The 23,572-nt window shown below is 44.3% G+C and overlaps 1 protein-coding gene across 1 annotated transcript in view; it reads right to left on the reverse strand.

Annotated features, from left to right (window-relative positions):
• The window catches only part of ches1 (checkpoint suppressor 1), a 69,838-nt gene extending 61,264 nt beyond the window's left edge, over window positions 1-8,574 (reverse strand). The window contains exon 1 of the mRNA XM_078274379.1: window positions 8,168-8,574. The gene's annotated coding sequence lies outside the window, so the exon portion shown is untranslated. The remainder of the gene's footprint in view (window positions 1-8,167) is intronic.
• Window positions 8,575-23,572: the final 14,998 nt, after the last annotated feature.

Genomic DNA, 23,572 nt, shown 5'->3' on the forward strand with positions numbered 1-23,572 from the left:
GTAAAGACACCATTTGTACAGCATCTATCGGTGCGTTTACGTGCACAGCAGTAACCGGGTTATGGTCTTACCCCGGCTAAGCGAATAACCGGGGAAAGCGGGGAAGAATGGGAAGAATTACGGGCGTAAGTCTACCTCCGGTACAGTAAGTGGCGCTCTTCCAATGCACAACTGGTCAGAATAAGGCTTTTTCTTCTGGTTGACCTATGTTAAAAATACACCGACCGGCCATTAAATTAATAACATTTAACAACTTAAAGCTTCATTCACCCACGTTAAGTTTCGCCCAGTGTCGGGTGGAATTAGCAAGGTAACGTTAGCTAACTAACGTTAACGTACGCCACGTTCCGTCTACTTCTTTGCCAAGAGACAATGTTGACAGCGCCGGAGACGGACAATCTGTTGTGCCATCTTCCGGTGTCCGCTGCTTGGCGGGGATTGAAGGAGATGGACCGCAGGTTTCCGCGGCTGCTGATCCGAGCACCACTGTTTTGTTTTGTTGTATCATAGCAACGGTATCAAGAAGGTCACAGTGCTGCAATTATTTCCGGGTCAAAAACCACTCCAGCGGAGTGCGGAGGGGCAGTTCGGAACATGCGCAGACGCTTAACCCGACCGTACTCCGATTAAGGTGTATAAATGCAGGAATACCCCGTCTGTTAACCGGGTTATGAGAACTCTTAACTTTTAACCGAGGTAAGGTGTATACATCATACCTGCAAACTCAGAAGGGCTGAAAAAGGTGACACATTTGATATATATACTTTTTAAAAAGGAGCATGAAATGACAGTCGGCGACATTAAAGAACGGCTTGTTTATTGCTAAGGCCACAGGGTCAAAATTAAATGATTTATTAAAAATGTAATAATAACTTTTACCAATAACTTATTTCACCAGTTAATTCCTGTTAAACGACAAAAACAACCACTGGATGCGAAAAGGGTATTTTACAATAACTTTGAATGCAGCACGAGGCTGGCGAGGCGAGTTTCAAGTGAACGCAACATCGCTGTTTTTTTTTAGGGCCCTGACACACTAACCCGATTATCGGCCGTCGGACCGTCTGGCGAGGTCAGTGACTCGAGTCTGTTCGTTGTGTTCCGTGCCGTCGTCCGTGCCGTCGTCCGTTGGAGGAGCTGTCTGCCTTCATTTTGGCCGACCTGACATGCTCAGTCGGAGACAGGGCAGTCGGGACTCACCCGGAAATGGCGAGCGGATGAGCCTCTCAAAATCTGACGAAAATCTTTTAAACTGACCTTTGTCGATCTGAAATGAAGACAGATTCAGCAACTGTATGGCCTATTTCTTGCTTAAAATGTTTTCAGAAACACGTTTCGGTGAACTATTTTAGTACAATATGAGATCGTATTGTAAACACGCCGCTATGACAGTCTGGCTGTGAATTTCCGGAGAAAAAAAGACCCAGGTGACGCGTTCGTCCAATCAGCTGCCGGTTTGAATTTTCTGGGAAACAATACAGAGAAGCGCCGCCTGCTGCTATGGAGACGTATTACGTTTTGTGCACACGCAGAGCATACGCTCAAGTTGGCGTCACCTCAGTGTGTTTTGAGGCATTTTTTTGGACCTCAGGGACCCGACTGATCAGTCCGACTGCCTTTTCTGCCGATGGTCGGCTGTCTGGTTGGTGTGTAACAGCTCTTAGACAGCTGCAGACTGGTTCGTCATATGTTCCTCCACAGTGAAATACAGACAAACTTTTACACCGTTTAGCTGTCAGCATTTTATCCGTGTTTACTCCAGCTGCTAGCTAACGGTAGGCTAATGTTACCTGCTGCCAAGTGTCACTAGCGTGACATGCAACGATGTTTAGGTTGCCTCTAACGTCCGTTTCGGAGCATCAGAGAGAAGTGCAGGCATTTCAGTGGCACCTAAATAAGGCACCGAAATCCGCGTTGCAATTTGGTCCGGTAGATAACGGTCGCCGTATTAGCACTGGATCTCGGACCCTCGCCAGTTTTTTTAAACTGTATGTAAAAGGCACTGTATGATTTATTCGTGCTGTTATGGTCTGAAGTGTAAGTGCGGGTGTATCATTGTGTTTATTTATGCATGCGTGTGTCGGTTTGTGCAGTGGGATCAAATCATCCTGTTCAGTGTTAAGCTGCTGTGTGGTTAGTGGAATGTACAGTGCACTGCTTGAGGTTTGGTATTAGCTGGGCCGAGCTAATGCTAATCAGTTTAATAGGAAAATCTGCATATTTTGTGTTTTTGCATGTGTGAGTGTGTGTATTATTTATACCCTTTTGTGTGTGTGTGTGTGTGTGTGTTGCTGCTCAGCTCTGAAACTGTTAAGTCACTGTGTGGTGCGATTTCCCTTCGGCTTGGGGTTTGAGGTTAGAGAGAGAAAAAAAGTGGGAGGACGGCAGAAAGACAAAAAGTGTGTTTGTGCGTCTTTGTGTGAGTGTTTTCAGGTCTGTTAAAAGCTCCCAGTTCTCCCATCCAATGTTTAGATGGCTGATGTTCAGAGATTCAACCGCAACGCTTGGAGAACACAACAGGCGGCCTATTCAACCCAAGACACAAATAGAGCACTCTAAATCTGTGCTTAAAACCCCGTAGCTCACAACAGCAAGCTAAGAACAGATATATTTGTTTGTCGAGAGCTGGTGAAGGCCAACCACCGAATTTCTCCATGACACTAGTTTTCGTTTGCTGAAATAGGAACTGGCACGTACAGTATCTGTGGAGACGACCCAGCATCATCTCTTTCTCCTTTCATTCACTGCCTGGCTGTGATTGTTGGCGAGCCTCGGGATGAGAATCAACAAAAGGTCAGACAGTCGCAGACGGAGGGCATCAAGGCAATAGAGTTACCAGTTGCGAGACACTGGGATATTCATTTCAAATAGAAGCTGCTCTCAGGGGGCCGCAACAGGCTGCCACAGTGGGTGTGTGCTGCACGAGCATCTTTAAAACGCCTTGTGCTGCTACGGACAACACATACAGAACAATAAAGTAGCTACGCTGTGAAGTCTTTCCACTTTAAGGGGAAGAAAAAGGGGGAAAGAGGAGGAGGAATAAACACATTATATAAATCTGATGGTTCCTGAGGTCATTTTTGTCTGCACACACGATTATGCATGGCAACACACACACACACACACACACACACACACACACACACACAGTGTATAGCTGCATCCACGTATGACATCACTGTAGCTAGCCAGAGAGACAGGAGTCCGAGAGAGCCAAGCTGACGTCATCCCATTCGCTCAATGTCAATTACGTAATCACGGGGTCCAACGCCTGCAGGACAGCCATGCTGTGTGTGTTTTTGTGTGTGTGATCGCATGCAGGGCAAGAACACATAATTGCAATCTCATGTGTGAGGGGAGACATAAAATGAGGCATGCTGATGACATCATTAGCGAGAGGCGGCCTGGCGTGAGCGCCGCGGCTGTCACATGGTGAGTGTTTGGGTAGAAGAGGAGGAGACAAGAGCGCTGCAAACAGAGGAGTTATGCAATGCAAAATCCAACTCAACAGACTAGAAAGGGCCTTTTTTTGCCTTTCCTCTGTGTGTACACAGTGTGAGTATGTGTGTGCGTGTCTTAAGTGACTTTTCTCTCGCACTTTTACTTGAGGCGAAGAGTGCATTAAAAACACACAAGCACTCGAGCATACTGCTGAAATGCACACCGAAACCCCCCCCCACACACACACACACACGCATATACCCCCCCCCCCCCCACACACACACTTATAAACAAAGCTTCCTAAAGACAGGAAATCCTTCCACCCACGTTCCTGTGTTGCTTGGCAACCAGAGCAGCGTCACCGTGTGCATGCCTCCACCGCTGACAACAACACACACGAAAACAGAGACACACACACACACTGCAACTCCTTCAACTCTGCTCCTTTGAAAGCACCCGAAAAAAACACCAGATAACCGAGCCAGAGCTGAGCAGGCTGATACTCACTACAGCTGCCCTCCAATTCGTCAGCTATGGATCTAAACCAAACATGACATCACCCCTTGTAAACATAAAACACACTCCTCCCCCCCCCCCGATTTATAAAATCTATTTTTACACCCGCTGATGTCTTTCTAAGCGTGATGGCACGCGCGCGCGTGTGTGTGTGTATGTATGTATGTGTGGTACTATGCTAACTGTGTACGTGTCAGCGTGTATTTGTGTGCATGCACTTGTGTGCCACTGTGTGAGGATGCAAGCAGCAATAGCTCAGCACGACTAAGTAGAGAGAGGCTAATTGTGCAGAGGTGCCCATCACTGTGGACAATGAGTCCATTTCAAATCAGCAGGAGGCCTATTGAAGACAATTATAACCTGGGGGATACAGAGGAGCATTATTCTTGTAAGCCATTTTGGCCTCCTAGGCCGGCTGTGTTTCCACTGCAATCTAAAACCTTGCTTTTAACTCTCCACTTGTTTGAACACATGAACCAGTACATGAAAGGCAAAGGCCACCTACCGGAAAATTAAAAGAAACGAATTGACTACAAACTACTCTCGCATTGTCTGACCTTCCTCCACTGCGCTGTGGAGGAGGGTCTGGCTAGTCCACACAGCATTCCGGGATGGGAGAAAAACGTCCTCTGGTTATTTGGCATTTCTTTAAACCAATCACAATTGTCTTGGGCAGCGCTAAGCTCCGCCTCCGCAAAATAGCCTCAGGAAGGAACTTGTTTTGGTGGAACGTGTACGTTCAAAAGTTGTTTTAGTCGTGCAACAGAAAACTCAGATTGGACAGATAGTCTAGCTAGCTGTCTGGATTTACCCTGCAGAGATCTGAGGAGCTATTAACCATAGTCCTCAGAAATCCACCGGAGTTTAAAATTCCAACACAAAGAAAGTGGAAGGTAACGGACATCAGCTGAAAAGACATGCATCCGGTGGAATATCCGCCAGCACCGGACCAGAAGCGGAACATCGTGGATATAGACTAACTACAAACTAATTTACTAATCATTCTGAAAACATTGTATGAAAATCAAATAGAGAAAAAGTGGCACAGCAACAAGAAATATGAAAAACTTCAATGAACCAAAAATGGTCTGGTGTTGTGCAGTCGACCTGTCAGAGCTTTGTAGGCGGGATTAAGAATGCGGGCATACTTTTGCTACAAGGCTAGCTAGCTACCTTGCTACATCAATGAAAAATAGTGACAGAAAAAAATGGCCGACTGTAGATGAGGTTGACACAGCGGTACGTGTTGTTGTTTATCAACTCTTACACCAGCATATTTATGTGATTGTCATGAAAAACACAAAGTTAACAACTACTAGCAAACACAACCGTAGCTATTGTGTCGTGATTGTCAGGCTACGCTATTGGCTGCTATCTTAAAGACCACTTTGGCTGTGGGTATGACAGTGTTATTTTATGAGTTTTTATTTTTTAATTTTTTTTTACAATGGATACATGTAGGTCACAGCAATAACCATTTTAGCAGTACCTAAAAAAGTTTTGGGTGGTGTCGAAAAAGTGTTGAAGTGGGGCGGCTGTGGCTCAGGTGGTAGAGCGGTCACCTACCAATCAGAAGGTTGGTGGTTCGATCCCTGTCAAAGTGTCCTTGGGCAAGACACTGAACCCTGAATTGCTCCCATCAGTGTGTGAATGTTAATCTGATGACTGTATGGCAGCCTCAGCCACAGTGCATGAATGGGTGTGTGAATGGTGCCTGTACTATGTAAAAGTGCTTAGTAGTAGTTGTTAAGCGCTAGAAAAGCACCATATAAATATAGTCCATTTATTTGGTTCATGTTATTTTGGAGTGATCTCTATTCAAGTTTTCATTGGTCGAAAGATGAATGGTTAATGGCTGAAGTTGCTTTAATAATTTATTTTTCGTGGGGGGGACGGCGACAATGCCTTTAATTAGTTTAACTATATTTAGTGGGCCTTGATCTAGTGGGAATCAAACCCTTGACATCGGCACCATGATGTACTGTACTGAGACAGGAGTGCCTTACTTTTGCTATGGATGCACAGCGGCTGTATCTTTACATTACTGCAGCTTTGGTAAACAAAACAACTGACTGTACTACTGTATATGACCACATAACAGAGATAAACACAGTAGTCCACAAGTCACTTTTGCTGATAAGGTGCACTTCTGTAGTACCTTTTAGAACTGTCTGTACCTCTGCAGTACACTTTTTATTCTGACTGTGCATTTTAGACACTCTGCCATATGGCTCATGGGCCACAGCTGACCAGAGCACAGCAGTGGGTTGGAGTGTAGCTCCAGGCACGGCTAATACAATCAGAAATATTAAAAGAGCCATTTTTGAGTATTTACGCTGAATAAATCATGGCCTGGCGTCTGTGCTTTTATTCAAAACAGACTATTCAATTCATTCACACATGAATTATAGATCCATTATGGACTGTTTTAGCTGTGTTGAGGGAATCAGCCTAACAACAGTTGTTCTGAGAGCACTGACCCACTGAGCCATCCATACCAATTATCTGTGTCTAGGGTGGAGTCTGAATTCAATATTTAATTTACACAATTCAATCTCACGCCAGAGCTTCCAACTGAAAAAACTACTGGCGTCAAAAGAGCCAGAACGGACAAAAGAGGTGTGGGCTTCCGCTGAGAATCTCAACTGTCTCCAAAGTGAAAAAGAAGCGGGCTAACTGGACGTCAAACCACAGGGGTGTCCATTGAGAGACAGGGAGAGGTGGAGGGGCAAGAACTCCATTGAGCACAGCCATGGGGGGTCAATATGTGAATGAACGTTTGGCATGGAGGTGAATTATGAATGAGCAGCACTCCGAGCACTCCTGGAGAAAGCATGTCAGCCCCAGTCTCCTTCGCTCCGCTTTCTTTCCATCTCTCCTCCTCCTCCTCCTCCTGTCCTAAAATCTCCATCATCCTTTCCTTCCTCTCTCTGTCTCCGTTTCATCCCTCGCTACTGGATTAATCTTCTCATCTGCCTTATTCTCAGTCATCTGATCGCTCTTCCTCCCTCCAGCCTCCCCCTTAACCCTCCTCCACCTCCTGTCTCCAGAACGGGGGGGGGCTGTCTGAAAAGACGACAGAACATTCTTTCCCTGCACATATTTACACAACCTCAGATGGGTGCACACACACACACTCACTCACTCAGAGAGACACACACACACACACACACAGTAGCAAACATAATATAAAAGCAAACTGTCCTGCACGTGCAAAAGATGTGTGCGTCAAGTGTAACGCTCTCAGGCACACACACACACACACACACACACACACACACACACACACTTCTCCCAGCTGTTCTGCTGGCCACAGAGCTTGTGTGTGTGTATTCGTGTGTGTGTAATCCAATGTGCTGCTGCTCAGCCTGTGCCACGCTCTCTCCTCTGTTGCTGTGCGTCTGATCAGATCTGCCTCTCCTCAACCTGTTTGCCGTATATGGCACACGCACACACACACACACACACACACAAACACACAGACATGCACAAGAAGCTGCTACTATGTATCAAGCCTCATTCAGAGTCAGCCGAGAAAACAGAAAATCCATTCAGTTCTGCTTTTGAAACCTCCAACCAAAGACTGGGTTACCTGCTGCACTGAAAACTCTGCTTTTACACACATACATATACATATGGGCACACACGAGCGCGCGCGCACACACACACACACGCGCACACACACACACACACACACACACACACACACAGTGAAGTAAAGGGGGGTAAAATGGACTCTTAAAAGAGAGTATTTTCCTCCTCCTTTCCTCTAGCTCAACTTCAAGTAGCTTACCTGACAAATGTGTGTGTGTGTTGGAATGGGATCACGTTGTTCCCTAAAAAAAGTATCCACTCCTTTTGATCCCTTCACTCCAGTTTACAGTGGTCAGTTCAGCTCGCTTACACACTTTGGCCCCCCTTTTAGTTTGTGGAAAAACAACCCTAAAAACTCTCACACACACAAATGTGTATATATAGGCCACGGCCACACACACACACACACACACACACACACACACACACACACACACACACACACACACACACACACACACACACGCACACACACGCACACACACACACACACACACCACTCTTCCCTTTAAGTGCAGAGCCGTGCAGCACATGTCAACACCTCGCTCGCGCGCGTACGCGCACACATACACCTCTGTCAGACCTGTGCACAGCCATGAAAGCTCCATAAAGTCACCTTAGGATCCTTCTGTGTTCCAGACGAGCCCCTTCTTCACACTCTTCCTCTCCTCTGTCAGACTTCTCTCTCTCCTCCTCTCCTTCCTTCCGTTCTGTCCGTCCGTCCGTCCGTCCTTCCTCTCTCTCTTCTCTCTCCCCCTTTTCGTCTCGGTGCTCGGTCAGTTCCCAGCGTTTTTCCCGAGTCCCTCCATATCCGCCCCGCCAGTCGTTTCTACCACCGAGCGAGCGTACCTTCACACGCGCGCGCACACACATACACACACATACACACACAAGCCGCTGCGTTCCTATAGTCTCTCCCTCTGTTTATCCCTCAGCGCTCTCTCTCCTCTGTCGGAGAAGAGCTCGGTGAGCGTGTGTGTTTGTGTATGCTTGTGTGCGTGGACGTGTGTGTTTCTGTGCTCTGCCTTGCCCCGCCAGCAGCAGAGGACTTCCCCCGGCACCCGCCCTGGGTCCTAGCGCCAGCCCCGTTCACTGAAAGAATGCTATTGTGTACGGAAGAAATACCCAAAGATCGTCTATGAGTTTGACAAGACGATTCACTTTTTGCCCATTATTGCGTCTTTGATTTAGTTTATTATTAAAATAATTGAATTTAATTGTTAAAATAATTAAAAGGAAGATATTTATGTAAAATAAATAGCTAAAAAGCACCCAGTCCTCTATCCCCCCCCCCAAAAAAGACTCGAAGAATACATCTTCATCAAAGATTATTTTGGAGTAAGCACCAAAACACAACACACTCCTGCCACTATTATACAATTAAGCAAAGAAAATGAAATCACGTAAAATGATTTAGCTTTATGTGTAATTATTAACTTCAGAGCAGGAAAATTAGACATTGGAAGCACGTAAGTAGCCTACCACAAACATGAGTGCAAAAGGCACACATTTGCATTAAATGTCATTTAGCTGACACTTTTATCCAAAGAGACCTACAATTGCTATATATGTCAGAGGTCACACGCCTCTGGAGCAACTAGGGGTTAAGTGTCTTGCTCAGGGACACATTGGTTGATGTATCACAGTGGGAATCAAACCCAGGTCTCCCACACCAAAGGCATGTGTCATATCCACTGCGCCATCACCACCATTTTCAGACCGTACACATCTCGTTGCTCTAGGCCATATTCTCATTAACTGAGAAACATACATAGACACAGAGATACACAGAGATACATGTGCAGTGCCACAGATAGCTGCTGTTCAACCCATCCACAGCTCATTTAACGTCCAAAGGTAAAATGTAGGTTTTTGTCAGTAAGTTGTTTTGAGTCTGTACTCGAGTGGTCGCTATGGCAACAGCAGGGCAGGAGCAGAGGCAGAGAGCCATGCAACGATGTAGGAGCCATTATAAATGGAGGATGGAGAGGGGACATGTCCTCTGCACATGACGACATCTGGGTTCTCGCTAGTCTATATCCTTGGCGTTCCACTTCCGGGATTGCTCCGTGGCCGACGGGAAAATCCGCCGGATTTCACTCAAATTTAGGCCGGATGTCCGTTGCCTTGGGCTTCCTTTGTGTTGGCATTTTAACCTCCGGTGGATGTATGAGGACTATGGTTAACTTTTTCTCAGATCTCTGCAGGGTAAATCCAGACAGCTAGCTAGACTATCTGTCCAATCTGAGTTTTCTCTCGCACGAGTCACGACTAAAACAACTTTTCAACGTACACATGTTCCACAAAAACAAGTTCCTTCCTGAGACTATTTTGCAGCGGCACCGCAGCTTTTCCCGGTGCTTAGCGCCGCCCAAGACGATTGTGATTGGTTTAAAGAAATGCCAATAAACCACGTCTTTCTCCCATCCCGGAATGCTGTGTGGACCAGCCAGACCCTCCTCCAGCGTGCTTTGGAGGAAGGTCTGGTAAAGCGAGACTAGGTGTTCTGACATGTGTTCAGATCGTACATCATTCATTTTAAGTAGTCTGAAGTCAGGGTCTAGTCGATCAGCCTTCACTTCATTTATGTTGTGTGAAAATCCATCCCAGGTTACCACACACACACACACACACACACACACACACACACACATACAAAAACAATAGGGTTCCCCCTCATCCACTACCAAAATAGTTTCTAAACTGAATTTCTGAAGCACAAGCAAAGACTGCAACTGTGAGCGATGGCATACAGCTATTTTTGCATTTTTGTTTTTAACCGAGTGAGTCATTGTCTCAAACATACTCAATCTTTGGTGCAGCTACCCTCTTCCTCATCTCCCTACACCTCCCTCTCTTTTCTCCCTCCCTCCTTCCTCAGAGCGTCATCAGGTTGCCATAGCAACGGCCCGCCTATGGGAGACAGAGATCAGACCATTATGGACCATGGGATCCAGAAACTGAAGGACATGGTTGTTGTTTTTTTTTGTTGTTCTGCTAACACAGGAAGTGGGGACCCTTAACAGAAAAAAGCCTGAACTCATTCTTCCTTAAACACCTAGAGTAGCACTGCAAGGCTTTGCAGAGGGAAGTTTTACTGAGTTGGGGATAAAAAGGGAGCTCTGAGGATCCATTAAAACCTTTCAAAAACATACGTAATGCATGTCTACTAACCCAGCATGCTGCTAAAAATAAACCAAATTTGATTAGATATGCAAATTGACTGTGAGATGTAAACATGTTGCCCCAAGAAACAGTTAACCAGAATTTGCTCTGCACACTTCTGAATTAATGGATCTGACAGACGTGGAAAGCCCACAGTCAGGAAATCCAAATGTGCTCTCATTTTATTTATGGGTGTGGAAATCAAAGTGGGAAAAGTGCATTGCAGCATGTTCAAGTTGAGAGATGGAAGCACAAAATACACCAAGGAAACGTTTTTTGTTTTATAAAGATCAAAGAGAATTGTTGGGAGAACGAAGTGTGTTTACGAGTGCTCGAATCCAGACTGCCTCTCCCTGCCCCTATTATTAGTGGGAGGACGTGTGTGTATGAGTGTGTTTGAACTGAGAGCCCTGAGGGCTGCATTAAGCTGAAGTGACAGTGGGGATCTTCAAGATGTCTCACAAAGTTTGCCATTGAGGGAGATCTTATCTCTGAGCCCCAAAACCAGGAGAGGAGACGAGAGGAGAGGAGAGGAGAGGAGAGATGAAAGACTGAGAGTGAGCGAAAGAGCAAGGCTGAGTCCAGTGCTGTGTCTCATATTGCGCACTTCTGTACTTACACTTGCTATTTTGAGTACATAGTGCGAAGTACTTGGATGCTGCACTCAAAATGGTCAAAACGTTGAGTGTGGAACGCTGGACACTACTGGCCCTCAACAGTCTTGGGGAGATTTTGTAACCTTTTTACACAATAGACCTTCTCTCAGAGACGATGCCCATACTTGAAGCTTACTCACATTTTGAGACCCTACTCAGCCAGGTGCACTGCAGCCTTATTCAGGTTAATACTTTAGCCTTTGAACATAACGTGTGTACATAGCATGTCCATCTCTGGAACTAACAACTAATATCGTTTTTAATAATTTATTCATTGATACACTTATTATTTTGTTACAGTTTTTCCTCAATTGCTAAAACACAATTTGTGAAACCTTGCTCCATTTTCTGAAAACATTAAAACACAAAACCTCATCTTCAAGCACTATTTACAAAACCTCGGACTCCTCTCGCCAAATGAAACTTTCGCCTCAAAAACAAAGTGATATCAAGCAGTCAGTAAACGATACACCAACAAACAGAAAACACATCGTTCAAAACATATAGTTCTCAGGGAGAAGTACATTTTTAATCTCAAAACTAATTTCATATTTTCCCGTCATTATCTTTTGATGAACGAAAACACGTTCTATCATAGTAGCTCAAAACTGAGCAGAAATGACTACTCTGCTCTGCTCTTTGCAATTTTTTGGTTTGTTCTTCCTCCTCCTTGTACCCCTATTTTTACAGTACCGTACCCTGCATCTCACAAACGTGCCCTTTGTCTCTGTGATACTGTAATTCTTGTTCTTTATAGATATGAACCTGCAACCAGCAGTCAGTACTGTTACAGTAACAAATGGAAAGCACAATGTTCAGGGCCATACAATTTGTTAATTCTGCAGTATACAGCCTACAATGCGCTGTACTACAGTATACAATACTAAAAGGGACAAAAATCCTCTTCGTCCTCCTCTTCCTCTTTCTTGCCCTCCTCCTCCTCGTCGCCCACCTCGCATACGCACTCGTCCTCGCCCTCTCACATCGTTCCTTCTATCCATTCTCAGACTTTCTCCTTCCCACCTTCAACAACCTGTTTGCTCTCTGAACTGGCTTCTATTGGTTGTGTGACATCATTTGAAACAAGTGAAATCAATTTTGAGTGGTTGTGTTCAATCAATGACGTGTGTTCTCTGTTTGTATTTGATTGTTGCCACTTGTGTTTACCAGTATGGATGACATGTGCATTCGAGTGCAGAACGTGTTTTGAGAATGAGAATGTGTTTAGAGTTTCGCTGAAAAGTCTAAGTGAGATCTGCAAATTGTGTTTGACCGTGTGAAATGGTTTAAGCTATTGACAACAGACTGCACAATTAGCTCAATGAGTTCAGACTTTGTTCAGCCAATGGGTTTTAGTGTCTTAGCGATTGAGAAAAACTGTACTGTTTTTCAACAGTACATAGTTTTTCAAATGAATGTAATACTTAATACCACCACTGCTATTACTGTGATGTTGTAGTTTGCTGTTTCGAGGGGGGCGGCACTGTGAGAATTTGCACCTTCCCGGAGCATGTGGAGGAGGCCACTAGTACACTTTTTAGTGCGATGAGGTTGAGGGGTTACTCGAGGCGCTTCCTTAGAGGTATAAAGGCGGAGGTCATCGGCAAGTTTAAAAACAAAGAAGAAACCCCTCGTTCCCCTGGTAATTACCTACTCAGAAAATCTGAGGAATTTTATACCTACCATCAAAAGGAATTTCCAGGGGGTGGGGGTCGATTGTGACGTGCTAAGGGACTGCCGCATGATCTCCGCCTACAGGAGGAACAAAAATCTAAAAGATATTTTAATTCACACAAATTTAAATAAGAATACTGACCCTAGGGAAGCACCTCGGGGTTCGGATGTTGGTTTTGTGTGAGTGTCCCCCACATTTTTAACCCCCACAGCAGAGTTGGTTTTAACCCGTGGCAGGTCCTGCAGCACACAACCATTAACGTGGTTTATGCAATTAGGTGCAGGGCCTGCCACAAATTGTATGTGGGGAAGACAATACATGCACTATATTTAAGAATCAAGCAACACCAGTACATTTTAAATAAGGGCGATGGCACAACTGTTTATATGTACATTTTAAACTCCACGGCTCTCAAAATGTCCAGAGCATCGTGGGCCTGGAGAGCAACAGAGCCTGGACCACGGCTCAGTGGCGGGTGGCGGAGAGGAAGTGGATCCATCTTTTAAAAACCATAGACCCTACGGGTCTAAATGAAAAATACTAAAATGGATCCACTTCTCTTTTTAATCTAAGTTTTACAGGGATATTTTTGTACTGCCCGCTATCTCTGCAAGAAAAGAAAATGAAAATAAATAAAGTGTATAAAAAAAAAAAAGCTGCACGATTAAATTATTGAATTGAATCCCCATTCAAGTTAGTGGAGTGCTAAACCGGAAGAAGCCGACTTGGCCGGCGGGGGTCTCTAGTGCGCCTGCTCTATGGGCCGCACACTGCAGAAGCAGTGCTGATCGTCCGGGTAATTTAGATTTTTAGGGTCAACAAGTAGCAACATAGGGCTTAGCCTATCTACAGACAATTTAAGTTAAGGTTTTTTGTGTATTTGCTGTTAGTGTGAATGGGTCTTACATAGGTTGACATAGGTTTACTACACTACATTAACACGTTTGTAGATATAATGACACACAGTCATAAATAATGCCATTATTGATCACAGAGATTTCTGAACTTGATTGTAGCGAGTAACCCAGGCAACCATCTGAGTCAGGCTGATTGCTGCTGTGTTCCAGTTCCAGAGGACTAAAAGTGAGCTGGTTTGAACCCGAGTACGGCTGCAGTCAGATGTTGCAGATTTGGCTGGGTTTAGAGGGTGACGGGTTGGGTCGATTCCAGCTGGTAATATGATCCAGCACCCAGGCTAGCTGAATGAGTGATACTCCATTGAATGTTGTTTTGGACCCCAGGAAGACTAGCTGGTCATCTAGGCGTCAGCTAATGGGGATCCTTATATAAACTAAACTAAGCTAAACATCTACACCTGTGTATAAACATGCAATCTGTATCTGGATAAGTTATATGAACAATAACATCTGATCATGGACCTTTGCATTTACACCTGGTATTTACTGTAAGCAGGATAATGTTCTTGTTATCGCAGTTCTGCCCACATTGTGATCAGGATCTCAATATGCATATTAGTTAGGTGGGGCTGGGCGGACTTTGTCAACAAACATGGTGCGTTGTTGGGCAGATTTGTTTCTTAAAGGCCCAAAAAAATATTTTTGTCAATCAAACTTCTTAACATGAACCAAAAAATATGCTGCCAAAGTTACATCATTGTTTTGTCTGTGCTCTTCTCACTGGTTTGAAGTGGGTGGGAGTCAGTTGGCAAAAAAGGGGCAGCAATACGCTATTGCAGCGTCTAGTCTGCCAAATCAAAAAAGAAAGAAGTTGGCACAGAGGTGACCACCAGTTAAGCAACATTTGAATTAAAGTCTGATGGCAGTTGTTGTGTTGTTATATCGAGCCCACTGTCAGTCGAATTGTCATACCACACCCACACAGTCCTGATGGAGCAGATTAGTTTTTTTTTAATTTTATAGTTTTTGGGTGAGTTAACCTTTATTCAATTATTACCAATACAAACTATATCAAAATAATAATAAATTATAACCAAGGATGTTTCGAAGCTTACATTGTTGCCCATGTGGTCTTGAATATTAAAGGCTATGGGAAAATACTTAAGAATTCAGGAGCTTTAAGTAAGTGCCCAAATCGTATAGAGTGCACTGACACCTGACCAGAGCCAGACCACCTTCAGACATCTCCAGATGTGGTCTGGCAAAAATGATAGCATGTCATCATGACTCTGACATGAACCTGGTCGTGTCTGATTCAAACCAAACCATTTTGGCTACTTGGGAAATTGGCTACATTCATTTTTCATAAGGTTACAATGACTGTAGTCTCGCATTGACAGACCTATCTCCACAGCGCTGTTGAGCAAGGTCTGGCTACACCATGCATACATTCTGGGATAGGAGAAAAAACGCTCTGGGTCGTTTGCATTTTTTTTATTTTTTTTTAAACCAATCACAATCTTCTTGGGCCGCGCCAAGTTCCGGACGCAGCGACGGTGGCTCTGCAAAACAGTCTCAGGAAGGAACTTGAAGATTATTTTTTGGGCATTTTAGGCCTTCATCTGACAGGACAGCTGAAGACATGAAAGAGGAGAGAGAGAATGACATGCAGCAAAGGGGCGCAGGTCAGAGTCGAACCCTTGGCCCACTGTGCCGAGGAGTAAACCTCTACATATGGGCGCCCTCTCTACCAACTGAGCTATCTGGGCGCCTGGGAAAGAGCTTGTTTTGGTGAAACAAAAGAAAACGCCACATACAATATTAAATGAAGTTAACTATTCACACAATACAGTAACCTGAGCTATTTAAATAAGCTGCACATAATTTGCTCATAGCAGTGTATCGCCGTGCGTACTTCGTCCATAGCAACCCCAACCAATCGGTCCCAAAACGTCCCCAGTTAGAGAGGAAAGGCTGTAAACGTATTCTTTGTAAATCTTTACTGTACAGTCATTCCCTGAAAGAACCAAACAGGCCTGCCTTGTTGCACCATCCAGATTTTCTTCAAAACCTGCCATTTTGACATTAATGTGTGGAGGTGCAGTGGAACCAGCAACATTATTTACCCATATGATTTTTTTTACCAATGACCAATGTCTTTTACGAACCGTCAAACAAACTCCATCAGTCATCAAAATAATACTATGACAAAAGTTTTGTGTTCAAGTTATGTCACCAGGATCCAGCTGGATATTACATGCTAAAACAAATTAAGTGCAGTGGTCATTCTGGTGGGATTAAGAGTAAGATTAAGAGATAGCGGAATGAAATAGGGGTTAAATGCTTAATCTTACATGCACGCACACACGCACACGCACACACACACACACACACACACACTATGCGAATAGTGTAAATACGCACACACGCATACAGCCCAGAGACAGTGAGCGGCCTGGGAGGCGTCCATCCATTCATGATCCTTCATTCTTCAAATGGGGCTGCCATCTTAGCCTGTCTACCCAGAGGCCTCAGCCGGGCAGAGGGGTGGGTCAGCAATCATGTGTGTGACAGGAAACAGGCAGGCGTATTGGCTGCCAATCAAACAGCCTCTTTATTTCCCCTCTCCGTTCTGTCTCTCCATGTGTGTTTCTCTGCTTTTCGCTGTCTCTTCTTTCTCACCTCGTCTCTCCCTCAAGTCTGACAAGCAAAAGATCTTCACTTACTTCAGAGAGGGAAAATAAGTGAGAGGGGGGTGTCAGAGTCTCCCTGTCTCCTTGTACCATTCCCTCGCTTCCTCACACACACACACACACACACTCTTTGTCTCATTTGTCTGAAAGACAGCTAGCAGTGGTTTGTCATTGTAACACTTTAGTAGACTGTGTTTCCATATCATCCCTTACACTTTTTCCGCAGACAGGCAGACACATAACATTCCTCAGAAGACAGGCTGAGAGAGAAAGAGAGAGAGAGAGAGAGAGAGAGAGAGAGAGAGAGAGAGAGAGAGAGAGAGGAAATTGTAAACTCTCTCTCTCGCTCTCTCTTTCCAAATGCAGCTGAGTGCTCCACACGGATCGATAGTAATCCTCGGTGGGAGCCGTTTATTTTGGAATGTGTGTGAGGCCCAGTGGGTGACAGCATCCACATTCACACTCACACATGCGTGCAACATTATAAATCTCGCTGCAGCTGGAGTTGGTGCTGCGCTTGCACACATAAGCGCACGCACTGTCGCAGACAAACCGACACAGAAACGTACACACACCGACAAGCACACACTCAACACGCTCTAGCTCTGACAAGCAAAGCCTCCTGTTGGGCTGGGCTCTCTTCTCTCCTCCACTGAGCAGAACTCACAGGGCTCCAGGCTGGAGGAGGGGACCTAGTGTGTCTCAACACTGTCCCCTGCCAAGGTCTCTGTTTCTGGGGATGGCAGCTCTCAGCAGCTGGCTAGGTTGGAGCTCTCTGTATGCTGACTCCTGTCTAGTCCTGCCAGGAATTTATAATTCTACAATCACAGAGGAACTTTTTTTCTCCCCCCCGCCTGACCAATATAAGCATGGATTACATGTTTTATAATTCAGACGCAGTACAAAAATTTCGTATTTGTTTTGCAATAAAAGATCCAGTTACACCAGCATTTGACGGATTGGAACGCATTTAAACAGCAAGATTTTGTGGCAAAATAAGTTCATTTGAGTGGATTTACTTGTGGGGGTGAAGTAAATCTAATAAAAACTCACATTTTTATCGTTGACTAATATCAATGTCTCGACAGTGCTGACCTTTGAGGGAAGCTAAGCTATGGTAGCTTATATTTAGACATTTATGAGACAGGAGTCGATGGTACGAAAAGATCTCATGAATAAACTGTTGTGCCGTTAGTAGTTTATATCCACGACGTTCCCGGGATTGCTCCGGTGCCGCTTGAAATCTCCCAGGATTTCCTTCTTTTCGGCCGGTTGTCTCTTACCTTTTGCTTTCTTTGTGTTGTCACTTTAAACTCCTGTGGATTTCTGAGGACTATGGTTAACTGCTCCTCAGATCTCTGCAGGGTAAATCCAGACAGCTAGCTAGACTATCTGTCCAATCTGAGTTTTCTGCTGCACGACTAAAACAACTTTTGAACGTACACATGTTCCACCAAAACAAGTTCCTTCCCGAGGCTATTTTGCACCGGCACCGTGGCTCTGTCCGGAGCTTAGCACCGCCCATGATGATTGTGATTGGTTTAAGAAATTTAGAAATGCCAATAAACCAGAGCACGTTTTTCTCCCATTGCAGAATGCTGTGTGGACTAGCCAGACCCTCCTTCGCAGCGCTGTGGAGGAAGGTCTGGCAATGCGAGACTATGCCGTTAGTGACCAAGCTAACAAGTTTACAAACAGACAGCTAGCAAGCTAGAAAGGAAAGGTATTTTTTGCCGCTCTTAGTTAAAACGGGCTGTACTCGACATTTAAAACATCAATTAACCAACTAGTCCTACGTCAGAAAGTCTTCTTTCTCATACCTTTGTTTTTTGACCATGTTGCTCCATTGGCACTTTTACCAATTAACACTCATTTCCTGCACATAATATTAAAAAAAATCACTGAAAATGGGCTTTTCAGTTTTCACAGGGGATGCTTGAATGATTTGTATTGGGGTCCAACAATCACAGTGAGACCTCTGGAGGGTTTGTTGGCAGCACGCTGTGAGGGCTTGTCTGGGCTTGCTGTTGGACTTTTTGGGGGATCAGTTTGGATCTCTGTGCAGAAAAGTTCCCCTCAGAGGCAGCCATGCAGGCGCACACACACACACACACACACACGCACAAACACACACACACACACACACACACACACACACACACACACACACACACACACACACACACACCTGTGCTCCGCCTGAGAGCATTGCATTATCTGAGGCAATCTAGCAGCACCTCGAATCCCGCTGCCATTTCTTCGGGGCAAAGTGAGAGCAGTAAAAAATGACCAAAAGCACGGAAAGGAGCATACAGTTGGGAAATGATCATTTTCAACATAAAATTGCACGGAATGGAGCGAGACGCCGCGGTAAACACTGATGAGGAAATTGATCTTTGCTAACATGAACCCATTTAGTTAATGCTCTTACACTGAACGAGCAGTCCGGGGTTTAAATTGAATCCATTTTGGATATTATTTCAAGCTAATTTTACACCATACCATAATACAATATCATTGTGTCAGATGATATCCAACTTCAAATACAAGGTCAAGTTTAAGTCACTCTAAACTCTAGTCAAATATGGGACCTTTCTATATTCAGGTGATATATGTAACCACTGAGCAACCCTAATGCTCTTAAACGTTCAGTAAGGATGGAATAATGGTGCAGTAGGGGCATATGCTGTATGTTGCTCTACAGGCACATGGGACCTGACCACTCAACTATCTCTGGGCTTTGCAGCAGTCAGCACTACAGACATATCCTTAGCAATACAGCCAGCTCAGTAGTGTACCTCCTTCAGTGCAGTATAATCACCTCTTGTGACAACATCCCTGGCTCCTCAGGAGTCTATCTGCCTCCTCAAATACCCTCACACTATAAGATAAAGACATTAGAGACTATGGGATTTGGAGGGAGTTAAGAATTGGGTCTACAGTCTGTGATGCACAGTGATACAGACTTGGAAACGCATGGCAGTTTGGGATCCCTCTAACAGATACCATCAAATGAGCACAGCAGAGCGGCGGGGCAGACTGGAGCAAAGCTCTGCGTGTTGCTGAGCCTGTTAGGAGGGTTTCTGCTGTTTGTAGCTGATCTGCCGTGATGCCAAAATAAGGCAAAGCGTGCTTGAAACAAAAAAGAAAACGGTAAGGGAATCGTCTGCGAGACTCCACGTGGGACTGGTGAGAATCATATTGCATGTTTGCTGGGAATAAAAACGGCTGTGAATAACTTTTACACTCAATCGGATTAGCACCGCATTGAAATAAAAGGTCAATAAGAAAATGCTTTATGCCATACGTCTCCTCTGTGAATCTATAAAGTAGCTTTTTCCTCTCCACTGTTGTGTCGTCCCTCACACTACCCAATCAGTCTGTCTTTCTCCTCCCTCGCTCTCCCTCTCCCTCTCCCTCACTTGCTGTCCCTGGGTGGGATGAGTCATCGAAAAGAGAGAAGAAAAGAAAGGAGAGGAGGTGTATTCGTGTGTACTGTATATGTGTGTGTGTGTTTGTGTGCGTGCATGTGTTGTGTCATTCCTCCTGAGGTGCTGTGCCCTTCACACTCCCTCTCAGCTTCATGTCAACCTTGCTGCTAGAGTGCAGACATACGCAGCAAAGGTACACACACACACACACACACACACACACACACACACACATCCATAATATACGTTAAAGTCTCATTCTGCAAAGATGTTTTTGGGTAAAAACGTCAAAAATACATTGTGTTAAACCATACCATTGTGTAAATAGCTCTCAGATGATAGGATGAAACCACCAACATTGCGACCACCTACATTTGTTTTCCTTGTAGACAATGAAGTCACCCACATGGGCTTTACAGTTGCTATCCATAACATACAGGCCTGATACAACAGGAATACCTATTTTACTGTAACAACTTTTCCCCCTCACTTTTACAGTAAGAATGTAGTGGGATAATGTATATCTTCTATTTTATTTGAAGGTAACTTAAAGGGACTTTGTGATATTTGTCAATCTAGGTTGTTTTGGTGTGAGTTGCCCAGTGTTGGAGATGTCGGCCGTAGAGATGTCTGCTTTCTCTCCAATATAATGGAACTAGATGGCAGCACCAAGCACAACAAAGAAATACATTTGACATTTCTTTTTTCCAATGTCTCGCTTCCTTCTGCGTGTTGATACAGTTGGTGGGTGTAGTTCGGCAGAAAGAAAATAGTTCCTACATGAAACTGCTCACAGTCAAGTCTGTGGCTAATCTTCAGTAACTGGGTCATGATTTCTGAAAAGAGACATTGCTGTTGAGTGCCATTTAGTTCCATTATATTGGAAAGAAGGCTGACATCTCTAGGGCAGACATCTCCAACACTGGGCAACTCACACCCAAATAAATCTACATGCATAAAAAGCACTAAGAGAAACAAATACGTATTTTTTGATTTTTGGGTCAACTGTCCATTTAATACTTATTTCAAAACTACTATGCTGAATTTGAGCACTTTACTGTGCACTTTTTAGTGGCCTTTACTGTACTGTTGAGCAGCAGGCATTACTGTCTGGTACAGTATTGTTTTAATGCTGCCACTAAGGTGTACCCACGTTGGAATGTTTTTTAATTTTTTACCAAAAAAAAGTCAAAAATGAAATAAAATCAGTTTACTGTTGTTGAATAATGTGGTATTTCATGATCTAATAGAATCTACTTCTCTTATAAAACTTTTTATTATTATTAACTTTATTAACTTATTATGAAACAGTGTGACAACAAGACTCTCATTATTTGGCACCTAAAGAGCAGACAAGGGCATAAACACCTAAAATATGCATCAGTCTTCTCGGGAGGGCCAATACATCTTTGTCACTTTATCACCTGTATTGTTGTCCTTTTTTTTGACAAACTGGTGAAGATGAAATGTATCTGTCCTGTCACTGTGGCAAGTGATGGATTAGTAGATTAGTATAGATATTTTCAAAATGAAAAAAAGGGGCATGAAACGGTGATGATATAACGATGATAACATTTCCTGGGAATGATGTTTGGTCTAGCTGTAAACAGGTGCGTGAGTTTGTATTACCGTTCAAAGAAGAAAAATGACCAAATAAGGCGTACCTACAAATGGGAGTTAGCCATGTATAACGACTCTATTCACGTGAGGGGTCCGGGGGATTGAACTGACGACCTTTCGGTCACAAGATCGCTAGTCTCCCTTTGCCAGACCTTCCTCCACAGCGCTGCGGAAGAGGGTCTGGCTGGTCCACACAGCATTCCGGAATGGGAGAAAAACGTGCTCTGGTTTATTGGCATTTCTTTAAACCAATCACAATCGCCATGGGTGTCGCTAAGCTCCGGACATATTGGCGATGCCTCTGCGAAATAGTCTCAGGAAGGAACTTGTTTTGGTGGAACGTGCTCGTTCAAAAGTTGTTTTAGTTGTGGAACAGAAAACTCAGATTGGACAGATAGTCTAGCTAGCTGTCTGGATTTACCCTGCAGAGATCTGAGGAGCAGTTAACCACAGTCCTCATAGTTTAGAGTTTAGAGAGTTTAGAATGACAACACAAAGGAAGCAGAAGGAAACGGACATCCGGCAGAAAAAGAGGGACATCCAGCGGAATTTCCGGCGGCACCTGAACAATCCCAGAAGTGGAACGTCGTCGATATAGACTACAAGATCGCTATAGTACTAATATTAATAATAATAAAAACAATCATAATATATCTGAATGACAAAAATGGGCTTTTAAATGGATAGATTTACAAAGTAGAAAGAAAGAAAATTCCCGCACCCACGTCACCTGTGCATCGGTCAGCGTTGCGGTCACAAGGACCTTTCTTAAGACACGCGGGGGTGAAGTGACATAGTGCTTAAATACAAATCCTGGTTACATGACTATCCACAGCTGTGCTGGAGGCGTGTCTTCACACACAAAGTGAAAACTTAAATACCAAATCCACTCTGATAAGAACAAAACATTTCAATAACTTAGGTACCGTATTGGCTTGAATATAAGACGCCCCCCCCCCCCCATTTCAAGACTCGTTTTTTGGAAAAATATTTTTGAAGACCAAATCTTGTTTTTTATAAAGAAAATAGTTTTATTTGAAAATAATTCTAATGAAAAGACATTGAATAAAACAAGGTGGGCTGTGGGTTTTAACATCTTTTAAATAAAATTATATTTTCAATATCTTTTTAGATGAAAGCGTCACATTTAAATTAATGGTAAATATTTCCAAGGCCTTCAGCTGAATGACTTCTCTGGTAATAGGCATCCCATCATTCCGTTTTTCTCCTGTCAATCTCTTGGAAGCGGCCACTTTTTGCGCTTACCCACTGCTAGTACCAGCTCGACTCGGCCGCGGTGCCCCGTCCTCCATTTTCCATTGCAGATTTAGTACCGCCTCATGTGTGAGGCGAGCGTGGCTGGTCGTCATAGCGACCCCGCAGGAAACTGCTGTGACCTAACACGACACACACACAGTACGTCAGAGGTGTGTTGTTTTTGATTCTCGGTATGTGGCTGTTTGCCAGAAGACAGGAGGCTGGAGGCAGCACAAAAAAACACCGCTGGCTAAACTATTTAAAAATGTCTGGTTTGTTCAGGACACCCCCCGTCTGTCGCTAGCAATGATGACGCAGTGATTAGTGACGATTCTCTCCGACCAATCAGTAGTCTGCAGGTTTTCACGTCACCTTTTGGTATCGCCTCAGCTTGCTTGGAACCTCGACCGAGGTGGTACTAAATAAAGTACCTGTTAGCAGCTACCAGGGACTTTTTTCGTAATGGAAAACCAAAAAAGGCGAGCAGAGTCGAGGCGAGTGGAGCAGGTACCACGTAATGAAAAAACGCCAATTGAGGACCACGATAAGATTTTCTCTGGCCGTTTGCATTTTTAAATATGCATATATTACCCAGCAATTATTAATTGCATATAATATTTAAACTGAGGAGGCAGTAATAACACGGAATATGTGTATTACACAACAT

This window comes from Sander vitreus, chromosome 18 (assembly GCF_031162955.1).
Source record: "Sander vitreus isolate 19-12246 chromosome 18, sanVit1, whole genome shotgun sequence".
Classification (NCBI taxonomy): domain Eukaryota; kingdom Metazoa; phylum Chordata; class Actinopteri; order Perciformes; family Percidae; genus Sander; species Sander vitreus.